The sequence below is a fragment of the Alnus glutinosa genome, chromosome 5 (genome assembly GCF_958979055.1).
Source record: "Alnus glutinosa chromosome 5, dhAlnGlut1.1, whole genome shotgun sequence".
Lineage (NCBI taxonomy): Eukaryota > Viridiplantae > Streptophyta > Magnoliopsida > Fagales > Betulaceae > Alnus > Alnus glutinosa.
In genome coordinates this window covers 4,125,987-4,141,454 of record NC_084890.1, presented here as the reverse complement: position 1 = coordinate 4,141,454, position 15,468 = coordinate 4,125,987, and the positions used below count along the sequence as shown (strand labels likewise).

At 40.5% G+C, this 15,468-nt stretch overlaps 1 pseudogene; it reads right to left on the bottom strand.

Moving 5' to 3' along the window:
- Positions 1 to 3,002: 3,002 nt before the first annotated feature.
- LOC133869407 (cysteine-rich receptor-like protein kinase 10) lies at positions 3,003 to 7,648 on the bottom strand (annotated as a pseudogene).
- Positions 7,649 to 15,468: the final 7,820 nt, after the last annotated feature.

Genomic DNA, 15,468 nt, shown 5'->3' with positions numbered 1-15,468 from the left:
AGAAATGCCTCTGATCTTGTCAAAATATTAAAAGATTATAATGGGAATAGTGTGCAGGATCCTAAGCAGATAAAGGAGCTTGTTGTTGCTTTCTATAAGCAGCTCATTGGCTCAACTTCTCATGATTTTACTCGGTTGAAAGCTGAAAGGGTATCTTAGCTTATTCACAGTAGTTCTCTGATACTTGTACAGCAGGGATGAATGCTGAGGTGTCTAGTGAGGAGATTAGGAAGACTATTTTTGCTATGAAAAATAGCAAAGTCCCAGGCCCTGGTAGCTTTTCGGCAGGGTTTTATCATAAGGCCTGGCCTATTGTTGGAGATGGAGTGGTAGAGGCTATTAGGGAATTTTTTCACTCGGGAAAGTAATTGAAGAAAGTGACTACAACCATCATTACCCTTGTCCCTAAAAAGAGGAATCCTTCTTCAATGGGGGAATATAGGCATATTTCATGCTGCAACTTAATCTACAAAAGTATTACTAAAATACTTGCTAACTAGTTGCTTCCTGGCCTTGCAGATATTGTGAGTCTTAATCAGTGAGCCTTTATCCCTAAGAGGAGTATTGTGGAGAATATCCTCCTTGCTCAGGAGTTGATAACCGATTATCATAAGGACAAAGGTCAGCCTAGGTGTACTCTTAAGATAGACCTCATGAAGGCCTATGACTCGGTCAGCTGGGACTTCATTTTACATTGTCTTCACTGCTTTGGGGCTTCTAACAAATTTATTGCTTGGGTTTAGGAATTTATTACCAGTCCAAGCTACTCCATTGCCCTCAACGGGTCATTGGTAGGTTATCTCCAAGGAAGAAAAGGCTTGCGGCAAGGGGATCATATTTCCCCTTACCTCTTTGTCTTGGCCATGGAGATCCTATCCCAGCTTTTAGCTGAATCTGCAATTGATAAAGGGCATTTTAGTTTTCATCCTAGATGCCAAAACTTGAAGCTAACTCATTTGTGCTTTACAAATGATTTGCTCATCTTCATTGTAGCGGATATGGCTTCTATCACTATAGTTAAGAATGTTCTTGGAGAATTTGAAGAACTCTCGGGTCTGAAGGCCAACCCTTCTAAGAGCACGGTGTTCTGTGTTGGTGTTCCGGTTGATTTGAAGCATGATTTACTGAACTATTTGCAAATGGAAGAAGGGATTTTGCCAGTCAGGTATTTGGGGGTGCCTCTCATTTCTAAAAGGCTTTCGGCTGTTGACAGTAAGTCTCTTCTTTCTAAAATTACTGCCAGGATTGACTCTTGGCTTGTTCGGCATCTCTCATTTGTTGTTAGACTTCATTTAATATCCTCAGTTTTTAGCTGCCAGGTGTTTTGGGCCAGAGTTTTCATTCTCCCTAAGAGGGTTATTAGGCTTTAGAGCAGAAGTTCAACAGATTTTTATGGTGTGGTAGGGATACTAAAGCTAATGCTAAAGTTTCTTGGGACAAAGTTTGTGTTCCTAAAAGAGAATGAGGGTTGGGGCTTAAACGGTTGGAGCTTTGGAACCAAGCAGCGATGTTAAACCACATTTGGAACCTGTTTACACAAGCAGGATCCCTGTGGGTTGCATGGATGGAAACTAATTGTCTTAAGGGGAAGAGCTGTTGGCAAGTCTCTATTCCCCATTCTTGTTCTTGGAGTTGAAAGAAGCTTCTCAAGCTTTGGGGAGTGGCCAAGCAATTTTTTGGGTTCAAAGTGGGAGATGGGGATAGCATTTTCCTGTGGACCAATCCTTGGCACCTGCTTGGTTGGTTGCTTGACAAATATGGTTGAGCCATTCATGATGTAAGGAGTTCGTTGGGGGCCAAAGTCTCCTCTATTATCCATAATGGGGATTGGTATTGGCCTTGTGCTAGGTTGGAAAGTATAGTGGAAATTCAGAATAAATTGTCTGAAGTTGTTATTGGAGACTCTGATATGCCTACATGGAATACTTGAAGTGGTTCCTATTCATGTACTGCTACCTGGGATGCTTTGAGAACTAGGCAACTAGAGGTGCCTTGGCACAAAGTTGTCTGGTTTTCCATGGCCATTCCTTGCCACTCTTTCATGTTGTGGTTGGTTTTTCATAATGCCCTTGTTACAAAAGATAGAATGTGCTTGTGGGGATATTCTAGAAATACTCTTTGCAGGTTCTGTTTTGGGAGGCAGGAGTCTATTGAGCACTTGTTTTTCGAGTGTGGCCCAGTGTGGATTTAGTAGGAGGATTTGGAGGAATTTGATGGAGTCTTGTTTGGTTTCTGATCCATTTGTGGAATGGAATGATATAGCAAAATGGAGTATGGGGGTTCTGCAGGGGAAGGTCGAGCTTGCAAACTAACATTTGTAAGCTATGTTTCGTAGCCACGGTTTATCATGTTTGGAAGCATCGAAATGACCTTTGTCATGGAAATATTCCACGATCAGAAGAGAGTATTGAGCTACAAATTCATTGGGAGGTTCGAACTAGGATCTTGGCTAAGAGGCGCCTCAAGCAAAATGCTAAGAATGCCAAGCTAGTTCAAAATTGGAATTTACATCCTTTACTGTAAATGTTGCTTGCTGTTTTTTAAGTGATGTATGTTGTTCTGTTCTAAGTGTCTTTCTCCCTTTTGGGTGTTTGAATCCAGTTTTTACTGAGTGTTTGAATCCAATTATAAAGGTTTTAATTCATCAAAAAAAAAAATACTGGTATTTTAAAAACAAATCCAATTAATCATGTATTGATTTATTTTAAAGGTAGTATGCCAATTGTTTGTTTCTAGAATATATTTGATCCAATACTTATAATAATTAAGAAAAATAATAGACCTATAATTCCTTTAGAACTCTTTTACCATTTGTTGACTTGTTAGTATGTGATTTGAGTTAAATTTTGTTAAAGAGCTATAGGTGTAGCATTACTCAATATTTAATCGCATTTTGGCATTGAGAAGAAAAATATTATTATAATAATAGCATTCCAAAAAAAAAAAAAAAAGGAAGAAGAACAAATATATGGAGTATAGCAATGATTATGGTAATAGTCTGCCAACCAACAAAAAGAAAGAAAGGTAAGTCCAGAGGAAAATTTGCCACATTCCATAACAACAACATTAAGAGAATTATAAAGATCTTGAGGTGATAACATGGAAATCGTCTTTGAGGCACCCTGTTTTCTTTGTTTTTTGTTTTTGCCTCCAAACATCAGGTAGTGATGAATGATTTAGGCTATATTGAATTGTCACTATATTAAAGAAGGGAATAAACCCTACAAGGAAACCTAGAAAGACTAAAGTGATGCACAAATAAACCTAAAATAGACAAACTAATTAAGGAAGGGCATAAACCCTACAAGTAAATAGACTAATGAAAAATATAAAGTGGTAATCAAACCTCAATATTTGATTATAATCAAACCTAAATGGGAAATATTTTTATAAGAAAATAAACCAACGTAATATGTAATATAACCAACATAATATGAAATATATATTCTAACATGATTATTTTGCATTATTGGACTGCAAACATATTAGCGTTCACAAATCATATGCAACTCACTAATTTCCTACTCACACTAGCTACCAAGGGTATACTTGAGTAATAGATGCTTCATCGACAGATAAGGGCAGTGATTTGCTTCTAGATTGATCTGACTCTGTCTCCTTTGATTGCAAGTTTTGCTCTATTCCACTTCTAAATAAATATGCTGGTTGTTGAGGTGAAGGCAGAGGAACCGAGTAACTGTTTAACATGAGAACTATGGATTCTATTGTTGGCCTATCAACTGGATCATCCTGTACACATAGCAAGCCAATATGGAGACATTTGATGACTTCATCTCTCAAGTAAGAGTCTCCCAATGTTGGATCCAACAAATCCAATGGCGTTCCATCCCTCCAAATTTTCCAAGCCTGCATCAATCACCCCCCAATACGAATGTGATATGTTTGTAACAACATAGGAAAACAAAATTAGAATATTTGGTTCATACTACTCACATAGCTCAAAAGGTGTTTAGCATAACCATCTGATTGATTGAAAGAATTGATCTTCTTTCCACATATAATCTCAAGAATTAGGACACCAAAACTATACACATCCGACTTTACTGAGAACTGTCCATGCATAACATATTCTGGAGACATATATCCACTACAAGCAATCATCAATGAAACAAAAATGCCAGCTACAAGACATGCATGCTCACTTGTGTTATATAAACAACGTAATTCGCATAACATTACTTACAATGTGCCGGCAATCCTATGAGTATTTCCTCGAGTTTGATCGACTCCAAAAATCTTTGCCATGTCAAAGTCTGAAACATTTGGATTCATATCCCCATCTAATAAAACATTACTAGCTTTAAGATCGTGATGTATTATTTTAAGGCGAGAATCTTCGTGAAGATAAAGAATCCCTCGAGCAACCCCTTTAATAATTTTGTAACGTGTTGACCAATCCAATTGTCTTTGTCTTTCAAGGTCTATCTATTCACCAAAATTCAATATTCAAGTTAGAATAATGACCTAAAGTCAATTATATATATCAAATTAATTCAATTAATCAAGAAAATAAAATATGAAAACAGAAAATAAAATTTGATGTCTTCAACTCTTCTAAGTTCTACAAAACTTGATGAAGCTGTTACTAGTTAAACGAATTGTTAATTGAGTCTTTTTTGAATGAAAACTCAAATCTAATTTCATATGACATACACGAAATTTAGACATATGGTTATAAGAGACAAACCATATAGAAAGTAGTCAAAGACTTTTGTTCTGCACAAATTCGTAGACGAGTATCTTTTCTTCTCCTTCCAAGCAAAATCCAAATAGTCTTACAAGATTTCTGTGTTGAAGTTTGGCAACCACTGCAACCTCATTTTTTAATTCTCTTGCTCCCTGTTCAAACCTTTTTGATAACCTTTTTACAGCTATTTCTTGTCCATTAGAAAGTATACCCTGAGATTGTACTTTAAGAAGTTGTTAGAAAAGTTTACTACTTACAATTCCTATAATCCCAACATTAAAAAAAAAAAAAAAAAAAAAAAAAAAAAAAAAAAAAGAAGAGAGAAGAAGAAGATACCATACTTAAATGAGTAAAAGCCCTAATAAAAAGTAAACTAATTGCCCATAAATAAATAAAAATAAACTAATAATTTACCATGTAAACCACACCAAATCCGCCTTCACCTAGCTTGTTATCATTTGAGAAGTTGTTGGTGGCAGCTTCAATCGTAGCAAGATCAAATTGCAAGGACTCTACAGTAGTAATATCATTAGCAGCTGTACAACAGAACAATAAATGTAAGTAACCAAAAGTTTAATACTACAAAATATATATAGGAATTAAGGAATGCATAAAATGGCATCAGAATCAGGTGCAATAGCTGTCACTACAGGCAATTAAGAAAAATGTTAGGGATACCAAATTTTTTATTAGGAGATGAGTATCAATATGATGCAGAGTTTATTAATTAGTATCCGTTTCTTTTTTTATTAATTGTTTTTATCCTCTTAAATGAATAAGATTCACATCATCTTAGTACTATCTTTTGGTAAAATATTTGATACCCCTAATATTTGTCGACAATTAATGTGAAAGGATAGGTGGACCTCGTAAATGCGCATGTGTAGTACTTGCTAGGTAGTCCGAGCACCCAATTACCAGGCATGTGGGATCGGGATTCTTTATAATTATTTGCCTAAATTTGAGAGAATTTAGGTAGATGATTGTGAGATATTACTTATAAGACCCACCTGACTGGATAAATAGTTAAACATTCCAATTTTTATTTAGTTAGGTAGGTCTCATAAATAATCTTTTACAGTCACCTGTCTAAATTCTCTCAAATTTAGACAACTAATTATAAATGATCCTAATCCTGACATGTGCAGTACTTACCTGTCCTCTCACACTAGTTGCACAGTAATTGGATCTCCCATAAAATGATATCATTTATTCTTTACTATATTCTATAATTACCCTCACCTTCCTGTATGGAATTGTGCTTCTTTCTTGCTCTCCTGCTAAGTAAGCAGTAGCCCATAAAAAATAGCGCCACACAAACGGAAATCGGCGCAATGGTCATAATTGCCAGCAATGAGATTTTAACTTTTCCTGCATGAGCTGCATGTGGGGTAGAATTGTTTAGAATTAGAGATGTTTTTGTAAATGCTTAGGAAAAAAAAAGTGTTTTCTTAATACTAATTACAATAATTTTTAATTGACTAGTTGGAAATATTGATTAATTAGTCGTGACAAAATCTTAAATCTATTGGCCAGAATAGTAACCTATCTTCTTCTTTTTTTCTTTTTAAAAAGTACTTTTAGCTCAACTTAAGAAGTCAGGTAACCTAACTTCTTAAGTTCTAAAAGTTTATTTATTTTTTTTTTTTTTTGAAGGTAACCTAACTTCTTAAGTTCTAAAAGTATTTAATGAAAAAAAAAAGAAAAAAAAAGAAAAAAAAAGTTGAGCTAAAAGTAGCCATAAAAAGACCAACCACACATCTTAGAGTCCAGCAATGTTTTCTTCAATATTGTTTGGTCAAATACTAATTATATCTTAGAAGTTTGGCGTGATACGAAGTAACTTTATCAGATTTGAATGAGGGAAATCATCAAAATAAGTTTATGTTCGCCGTATCTTTTCCCTCAAAAAACAGTCACCATTTAGCAATTTTGCCTTTTGTTGTGAAATGTAAATTAATATTGCTGGAACAGATTGTTTCTTCTCCCCCCCACCCCCACCCCCACCCAGTGCACCCCCACACACACCCAAAAAAAAAAAAAAAAAAAAAGAGAGAGAGAGAGAGAGAGATTAAAAAAAAAAAAAAAATTCACCAGGACTAGGAGGTGGAGGGACAGGTGCTGGATTTGGCGTTGACGCCGATTTGTTTACCGGCAGGTAAAACGGGTCCCTAGAATACGCAACAACGCAACTTGGAAACAGAACTACGCCGCTTTCCTTTCCACCACAGCAACCCGGAAGATTCGTCATCGCTATCTGAAGACACCTATTGCAATCGTAACGCGACAGGTCCGGCGTGCACTGCACAAAAGTGTACAGCGTTTGTGACGCTGTGAATTTCGCTTCTTTCATCCCAAACTTCTCGGCTCCAAACCCAACATTTGAAACGCGGCTTGCCAAATCTTTCATTGTTGCCATCACTAGCTCGTCAAACCGGTTCGGCTCCGGAACTCTCTGTTGGCTAGAAAAAGAATAGGTAGGGTCGGGGACCATGGTGGAGAAGATATACCGGTTAGAGTAGCGTAACATGCACACATCGTACCAAGCCACTGCCATTTTCTCCTCGGGGCAGCGGCCGACTACCTCTTTAGTTGCCACGGAAACACAGTCTCGGCAGGCTTCGGCAGGGACATCGCCGCGGCAAAGGAATAGGCCGTAAACCGTGTCAACGGAGTTTTCAGCTGAGGCGTTGTAGAATCCCAGGTTAACAGTGGCGTTGGAGGAGAGGTAAGCGAGGAGGTGCTTGAGGTTGGCTTGGTAGGTGCTGTTGGCTGTGAAAGTGGTTGTGTTTGGGCAGGCAGTGTCGAGGTGGGTTGCAGCAGCTTCAGTTCTGGTTTGGCCAAGGAAGCTGGCCAGCATGGAGAGGAACAGAAGGGTCATGCAGAGGTTAAGCCCATGATCGTGACCAGCCTCTTGCTCTTGGCTGTTCTGGAATTGAAAAGATCTGATGGAATCAATTTAATTTGTAAGAATATTTTAGACTAGTCAATTTTCTATGAGCATATATGGTAGTGGAACATGAAGTAATGAAGCAAAGTCAAGCCAACGAGGAAATTCGTGACGCACTATGAGTATTAATTGAGAATAGACTGGGCGAGTGGCCTCTTTGGTCCACGCGGATGGGCTTGACCAGGCGCGCAGCCCCAATTTTCCCATATTTTCTCTTCGGAATTTATTTATTTCTTTTTTCTTTTTTCTTAGAATCCATTTCTATGTAAGCGTTGTTCTAATTAAGCCGATCGATTGCTACTGAGGAGACGTTTGTTTTTAGCTTGGGGATTGTTTGAGTATCTCTATCATTGCTATTCAAGCTACACTACAAAAAAAGCCACTTTTCGCCACTTGCAGTTCGCCGCGTGTACGGTCACTGTACACGTGGCGAACTGTTAGCCGCGTGTAAGTAGCCGCGTACATACACGCGGTGGACTTGGTAGCGCTAAATGCACAATTGGCCGCGTGTATTAATGTACACGCGGCCAATTTGCCGCGTGTACATTAATACACGCGGCCAACTGGCCGCAGTATTATATATAAAATATATTTTTATATATTTATAAAAATATATTTATATATATATATATATATATATAAATAATATTTATATAAAATATATTTATATATATATTTTATATATTCTTTTTATATATTATTTTATATATATATTTTTTTTACTAAAATTCTCCAAATTTATTTCATCCAAAAATATCACAAAATCAAATTGCACTAATTAATCAAAACAACAATATTTAAAATTTCGAATACCATGTACTAATAAACATATTCATTACTAACAATAACTACTTACACAACAATATGAACAAATTTTTAAATCTTATAAAAATAAAGTTATTCGTGACTAACAAAAAAAAAAATATACAAAATATCTACAAATCTGGAGGACGTCGCTGCGGATCACGAGGTGCAGTCCCGGGCGTGACCTCGCCAACTGTCGATTGTCCCGCAAGAGATGGTGTAACGGGCGATGGAGTCCCGAGAGGGGATTGTTGGCTCAGCAATTGTCCAGAAGGCGAGAACGAACCAACCGTTGTCGCATTACCTGCAAGTAATAAAAATAATTAACCTACATAATATTATATGCAAATTTAAACAAATAATGAGAACAAATTAAAAATAAACCTAAATGTAAACATAATATGAACCATACCTGCAGGCGCACTACTAGCAGATGACGTACTACCTACGTGTGCGGGTGAAGACTGCTGAGCACCAGGGCATACGAACGATAATCCTGTAGAGGACATGAAGGCCTCAAAATGTCGCATGCGCTGCTCCATAGTATCAAAATGCCGCATGCGCTGCTCCATAGCATCAAACTGTCGTATGCGCTGCTCCATGCTGTCAGCCCGCTCTCTCTCGGCCTGCACTATGCCCTCCAACTCCGCAATCTTATGAGCAGCCCAATCCTGAGACGTGCCCTCGGCCGGTCCCCCCCGTGTGCGGTCCCTATACGAGAAACAAGTCCCGCGAACAGGAGTAACGTTCGGCCCAACCTGCCGAACCCTACCCGCATACTCGGGTCGCCCAACCGCTTGCTCGTACGCGTCGCCAGGTGCCCAACGCACCGTATCTGATGAGACGGGGTCCGAGGCAGCAGGATCAGTGGACAAACTCTGTGTCATCCGCTCCTGTACGTCGTCAACATACAAAACACTGGTAATTAATAAATACTTTATCACACGCATAACTAATAATAATCGATAACATTTAACAGTAGCATACGCATAGGTCCCGTGTCCGCTCGTTCAGGTAAGTGCCGTCTTTCCTTGTGTGCGTCTTCACAAACGACTCGGCGCGAGTGGGGGGCGTGCCAGATATAGATGCCTGTCGCCATACAGTGTAAATATATAACAAACATTGGATATTCATTTAATGTTAAGAAAGAACAATTATGTCCAAATAAGAATTAGGGTTTTTACATATTGTTCCATACCTCATCGTGATTAAATCTGGCATAACTTTTGGACCCCAGACTATGGGGGATGTCATTCTGCTCCCGCAGCCGCTTCATTCGTTCAGACCTCTCCTTTACATTGAACATTTGCAAAAAAATTTAAGAATTGATACACTTAATTACTTATGTGCTATGATTGAATGAACTGTTTATTAAAAAAACACAACATTTTAGAAATACATTGAAAGACCTACATACCACATTTATTTTTGTGCACCACTCGTGCAGTACGTCCTCCACATCCGTTCGGTCATACTTATCAAAAAACGTATCTGGCATTCTCGCACGTATTGTCAATGGCGTGTCACCGTGTCGAATATTTAGCTAGGTCCTCAACTTCGACTTCCACGAACGGTGCTTACGGCCCATATCACCCCAGAATTCATTCTGTGCCAGGCGCTGGTCGACGGATACGGGTACATAAAATTCTTGCTGCACATTCAATCTAATAATTAATTTTAGCAGTTCAATAAAAAAAATCATCTTAACTTTAATTTCACAAAATACATATATTAGTTTCATACACATACCATTATGGCATCCCACATCGCCTGCTTAATCTGTTTATCTACCTTCGCCCATTTGTCCCGCAAGTGAATGTGGGACCCGCTCCGTAACATCTTGCCTCAGCCCGTCTATAACGATTGCATGCTCGTCCCACGGGTTGTGTTGCAGCATTGTACTGCAACACAACTTTCTTACCCCTCGGGAGCACCCAATTTCTCTCCGGGTCCTTAATTACCTCAAAATAGATGCTCCCGTCTGGGTTATACCCTAGTCAATAAATATAAAACGTTAATATAGTAACACTAAATAACTTAATTATATTAATAAATTAAGAATTCAATTTAAATATTATACGAACTTACTAAATTAAGATATAATGATGTATAAAAATGTACTTACCCATCAGTCGAATATGGTCGAATGCTATGTGCTCAGTCGCTGGGTCACCAGCATGCTCCTCGCCTAACTCATCCTCTGGGTGATGCTCATCATCATGATCGTCATCCGAAGGCATATCCTGGGGGACATCATGGGCTAACTGATCAATACCCAACATCACATCGTCCCCCTCGCAGGGCAGCTGGCTCTCCCCCACATCTGGGTCCTGACTCTCCCCAGGAAGCGGGAACTGGCTCTGTCCATAAACAGACATCTGGCTCTCCCCAGGTGCCGGGCCCTGGCCCCCCGCCGGTGCCGACAGCTGTCCCGACCGCATACCCGGCATAGGCATCCCCCCCCGCTGTGGCAGCGGGAATCTGTCATCCTGATTCTCACTATCAGGGTTGACTGGCATAGGTGGTGTAAGGGGGTGTGGATAGTACAACGGAAATCTGCTCAGATCATGAAACTCTGGCGCCCACCATCGATCAATATGACCCGGTGAGGTCAGCCCCAACTGCGAGAACGTCGTGTATGGAGAAGGAGAATATCCAGCTGAGCTCGTCTGGCCGGGATCTGACCTGCTCATCCCCGCCGTACCCGGGGGCAATGGTCTGTAAAAGGCATCCGGGCCGTGTGGCCACGGTGTGGTATGTAGTGCCGCTGACATCGCCGGTGTGGACGTAGGCGGGTATAGAGAAGGAGAATATCCAGCTGTGCTCGTCTGCCCGGGATCTGACCTGCTCATCCCCGCCGTACCCGGGGGCAATGGTCTGTAAAAGGCATCAGGGCCGTGTGGCCACGGTGTGGTATGTAGTGCCGCTGACATCGCCGGTGTGGATGTAGTCGTGCAAGGCGCGGGTAGGCGTGGTGCACGATGTGCGCAAGTAGGGGGTCTCTGGTCCATCGAAACCTGCGAACAAATGTGAGACAAAATATTTGAAATTCGTTTTAATTTTAATATTACAAAAGAATTTAGGGTAATATACAATGAGCTCTATACAAACCAAGAAAGTACTTTGAGTTTAAGGAAATTGTACCAATAATAAATATAGCAATCATTGTATAACAGGAGCTTCAATCGGATCAATGTCGGGCCTGTCGTGATCGAATTCATCATTCATATCATGTAGGTCATCAGTGGGTAATATGATCGGTACACACTCGTGATATGCATTATCTGCATCACTACTCCCTTCCCCCTGACCAACATCGTACACGTTGCGCGGTTTAGTCCTCACGGCACAAACCCAGTTTGGGTTCCTTTCATCCTCGACATAAAACATTTGGTCTACCTCAGATGTAAGCACGTAAGGCTCGTCAGTTAGCAGTTCTCCCCTGTGGACGAGGTGAGTGAAGTTGACAAACGCTAGACCATACTGGTCGACTCTAAATCCTCTGTCCATCGTGGGGTCCGCCCAATTGCACTTAAATAGGACGTACGTAGTCCTATCGTAGTACTCGACCTCAACCACATCGGTTAACTGTCCGTAGTAGGTTTCGCCTTCAACGGTTGGCACACATACGCCGCTGTTCTGAGTCCTCCTTCCCACATCATGGGCTAGCGTGCGGAACAGTTTCCCGTTTACCACCTACCTGTTATACTTCACTGCTGTCTCCTTCAACCCTCTACTGCGCATAACCAATTGCAGCCCCAATTCCTCCCTACCTTGATCGTCAAGGCCATCAACCTATGTTATCATTTCATATATTAAAAGAATACATCGGTTAATACCGGCATATTGTCGAACCCTATCTTAAATTGACATTGAAAATAGGTAAATACTATATACGAAAATACCCCTATTTCCTTACATATGCGCGGTACCACTCGCAGAACTGCTCTTGATGTTGGGCTTCAATCAGAGCGTCTGTGATGCGACCCCTAACGCATGATCGCCTAATAGCGTCTTTGTGCATCCTACATTCAGCGGATATAATTAAAAAACTAGTTATTATCAATTATATCATTTGAATTCGGTTCAATATGTAAACACTACTTACATCCGCAAATTGAGAAACTCTTCAGAGTTGAACACAATATAACGATGAATCTGATGCATCGTCAACCGGTTCAAACTAACTCGTGTTCCCGCCCCCTTGGAACCATCAGGGTTTCTCAAAGGTCTGTTGTGGAAGGTTGGTGCATTTTCTAGATATCTCGAACAGAACGTTACTAGTTCGGTCGCTATGTAACCTTCCGCAATGCACCCCTCAGGAGCCGCTTTGTTGCGCACATTCGACTTGAAACCTCCAAGACTCCTGGTGCACACACAAACATTAATGGCTTGTCCCCGTTTAATGCCACGAGTGACATGAAAAATAATAATATATATATATATATATATATTCTGTTGTATTTTACCTCTCTGCCGGGTACATCCACCTATATTGCACGGGTCCGCCGAGTCTACACTCGCGCACAAGATGCACGACCAAGTGGACCATGCTAGTAAAAAACCCAGGAGGAAAAACCTGTTCCAGCTTGCACAGTGTGATACAGACCTCACCCTGTAGTCGGTCCATCTCAGCTTGGGTTAGCTTGGTTGAGCATATGCCTCTGAAAAATGCTGACATCTCAACTATAGGTCTGACCACTTTGTCTGGCAATGACTGACGCAATGCAATTGGTAGAAGCTGCTGCATCAGTATGTGGCTGTCATGACTTTTTAACCCTGAAATTGTACGGTCCTTCATCCGAACACACCGTGAAATGTTAGACGCATATCCGTCTGGAACTCTCACATTTCGAAGCACCTTTAAAAAGCTTTCTTTATCCTCCCTGGACATCGTGTGACAAGCCGCGGGTATAAATGTTTTACCATTTGCGGCGGTGAACGGATGCAATTTAGGTCTCAACCCCATCTCCTGCAAATCCAGCCGAGCTGCCAAGTTGTCCTTCGTTTTCCCTTTGATGTCCAAAATAGTGCCAAGTATATTGTCCATGACATTTTTCTCTATGTGCATGACATCAAGATTGTGTCTAAGCAAATTGTCCTTCCAGTACGGCAATCTGAAGAAAATACTTTTCTTCTTCCACACAACATCATCAGCACCCCGTGCACCCGTCTTCCGCTTCTTCCGTCTCGTCTTACCCGCGGTCTCATCCCCAAACGCAACTCCGTCTAATTGTTGGAGGATCTCGACCCCGCAAGGCACATCAGGAGCACATTCTAACTCCTCAGTCCCATCAAACGTTCTTCTGTTCAGCCGCCACAGATGTTCGGTTGGCAAGTACCTCCTGTGTCCCATGTAACAAAATTTACAACCGTTCTTCAGATGTTTAGAACGTGTCGAATGCATGCAACAAGGACATGCCTTCACACCTTTGTTAGGCCAACCGGATAAATCTGCATACGCCGGGAAGTCGTTTATTGTCCACATCAACTGAGCACGCATATTGAAATTCTCCATCTTCGCAGCATCTAGTGTTCGTACCCCTACATCCCACAGCTCCAACAGCTCATCAATCAGTGGCTGAAGGTAGACGTCGATATCCATACCAGGTGAGCTCGGTCCGGGGATAACCAGTGACAGGATGAACGACGTCTGTTTCATGCACATCCAAGGAGGCAAATTGTACGGTACAAGCAATACGGGCCATGTGCTGTGGGATGTACTCATGTTCCCAAATGGATTGAATCCATCTGCTGTCAGTCCAAGCCGCACGTTCCTACTGTCAGCCATAAAATCCGGATGTAGAGAGTCGAACGATCTCCATGCCTCACCATCCGCGGGGTGCCTCAATACGCCGTCCCTAGTGCGGCCATCTGCATGCCATCTCATATTGTGCGCCGTGTGCTCCGACATGAATAACCTCTGTAACCGTGGGATGAGTGGAAACCATCTCAACACCTTCACTGGACGTTTTTTCCTCGACGATATTACCTCACCATCCTGATCGAAATGTATATCAGCCATCCACTTAGATTCTCCACATACTGTGCAGGTATCTAGATCTTTATTGTCTTTCCAGAATAACATACAGTCATTACGGCATGCCGGAATCTTCTCATACCCGAGACCCATGGAACTGAGGAATTTCTTCGCCTCGTACGTATTCACCGGCAATGCCTCATCGCAAGGAGGCAATAACTGACTGATGATGTGGTCGTTTTGTACTTCAATAATAATACCACTCGCAATAGAACGAATCGTTGTAGGATAATGTCTATATTGAGGGTGTCGGTCCACAGGGAATGTATTGGTTGCATGCATCAAGCTTTAATAAAATCGGTCATAATTTATCCTTTAGAAAAATGTTGTTTTTGTGATTTTTAATTTGGAAACTAACAACAGAAATTAAATGCTGGAAAATAAATTAAAGTTGAACTTAATGAGATGAAAACCAAGGAATTGATTTCACCACTATCCTTGTACCAATGGCTATCATGTTAACATGGGACGTTCATTTTAGTCATGATATTACCCGTGTGTGGTTGTCAATCACACAACAAAGTGTCAAGAAAATACCATCATTAAAAATAAGCATACCCCATCTTAAGACTAGTACGGATCATCTACCTAAGCTAGGGTGTAGCATCATCCGTCTATCCTAGGCATGAAGTATCAAATTTATTAACTTAGTTACATGCAAACAATGATTAAGTGTAGCCCATCTTAAGATTAGTACAAATCATCTACCTAAGCTAGGGTGCAGCATCATTTGTCTATCCTAGGCATGAACTATCAAAACCTCTTGTTGCATGTTCAAAGAATACCATTGCATAACCATTACACTTATCATTTTTTGGATGACAAATATAATTTGAGTACAATCAAAATGATAAGCTTTCTCATAGACAAGATAAGCATTTCATCATGATTGCATTTAGCATTAAAAACAATTACGAAATTTGTAATTCTCATAGCTATGCAATCATCGATGCCCAAAATAAATAT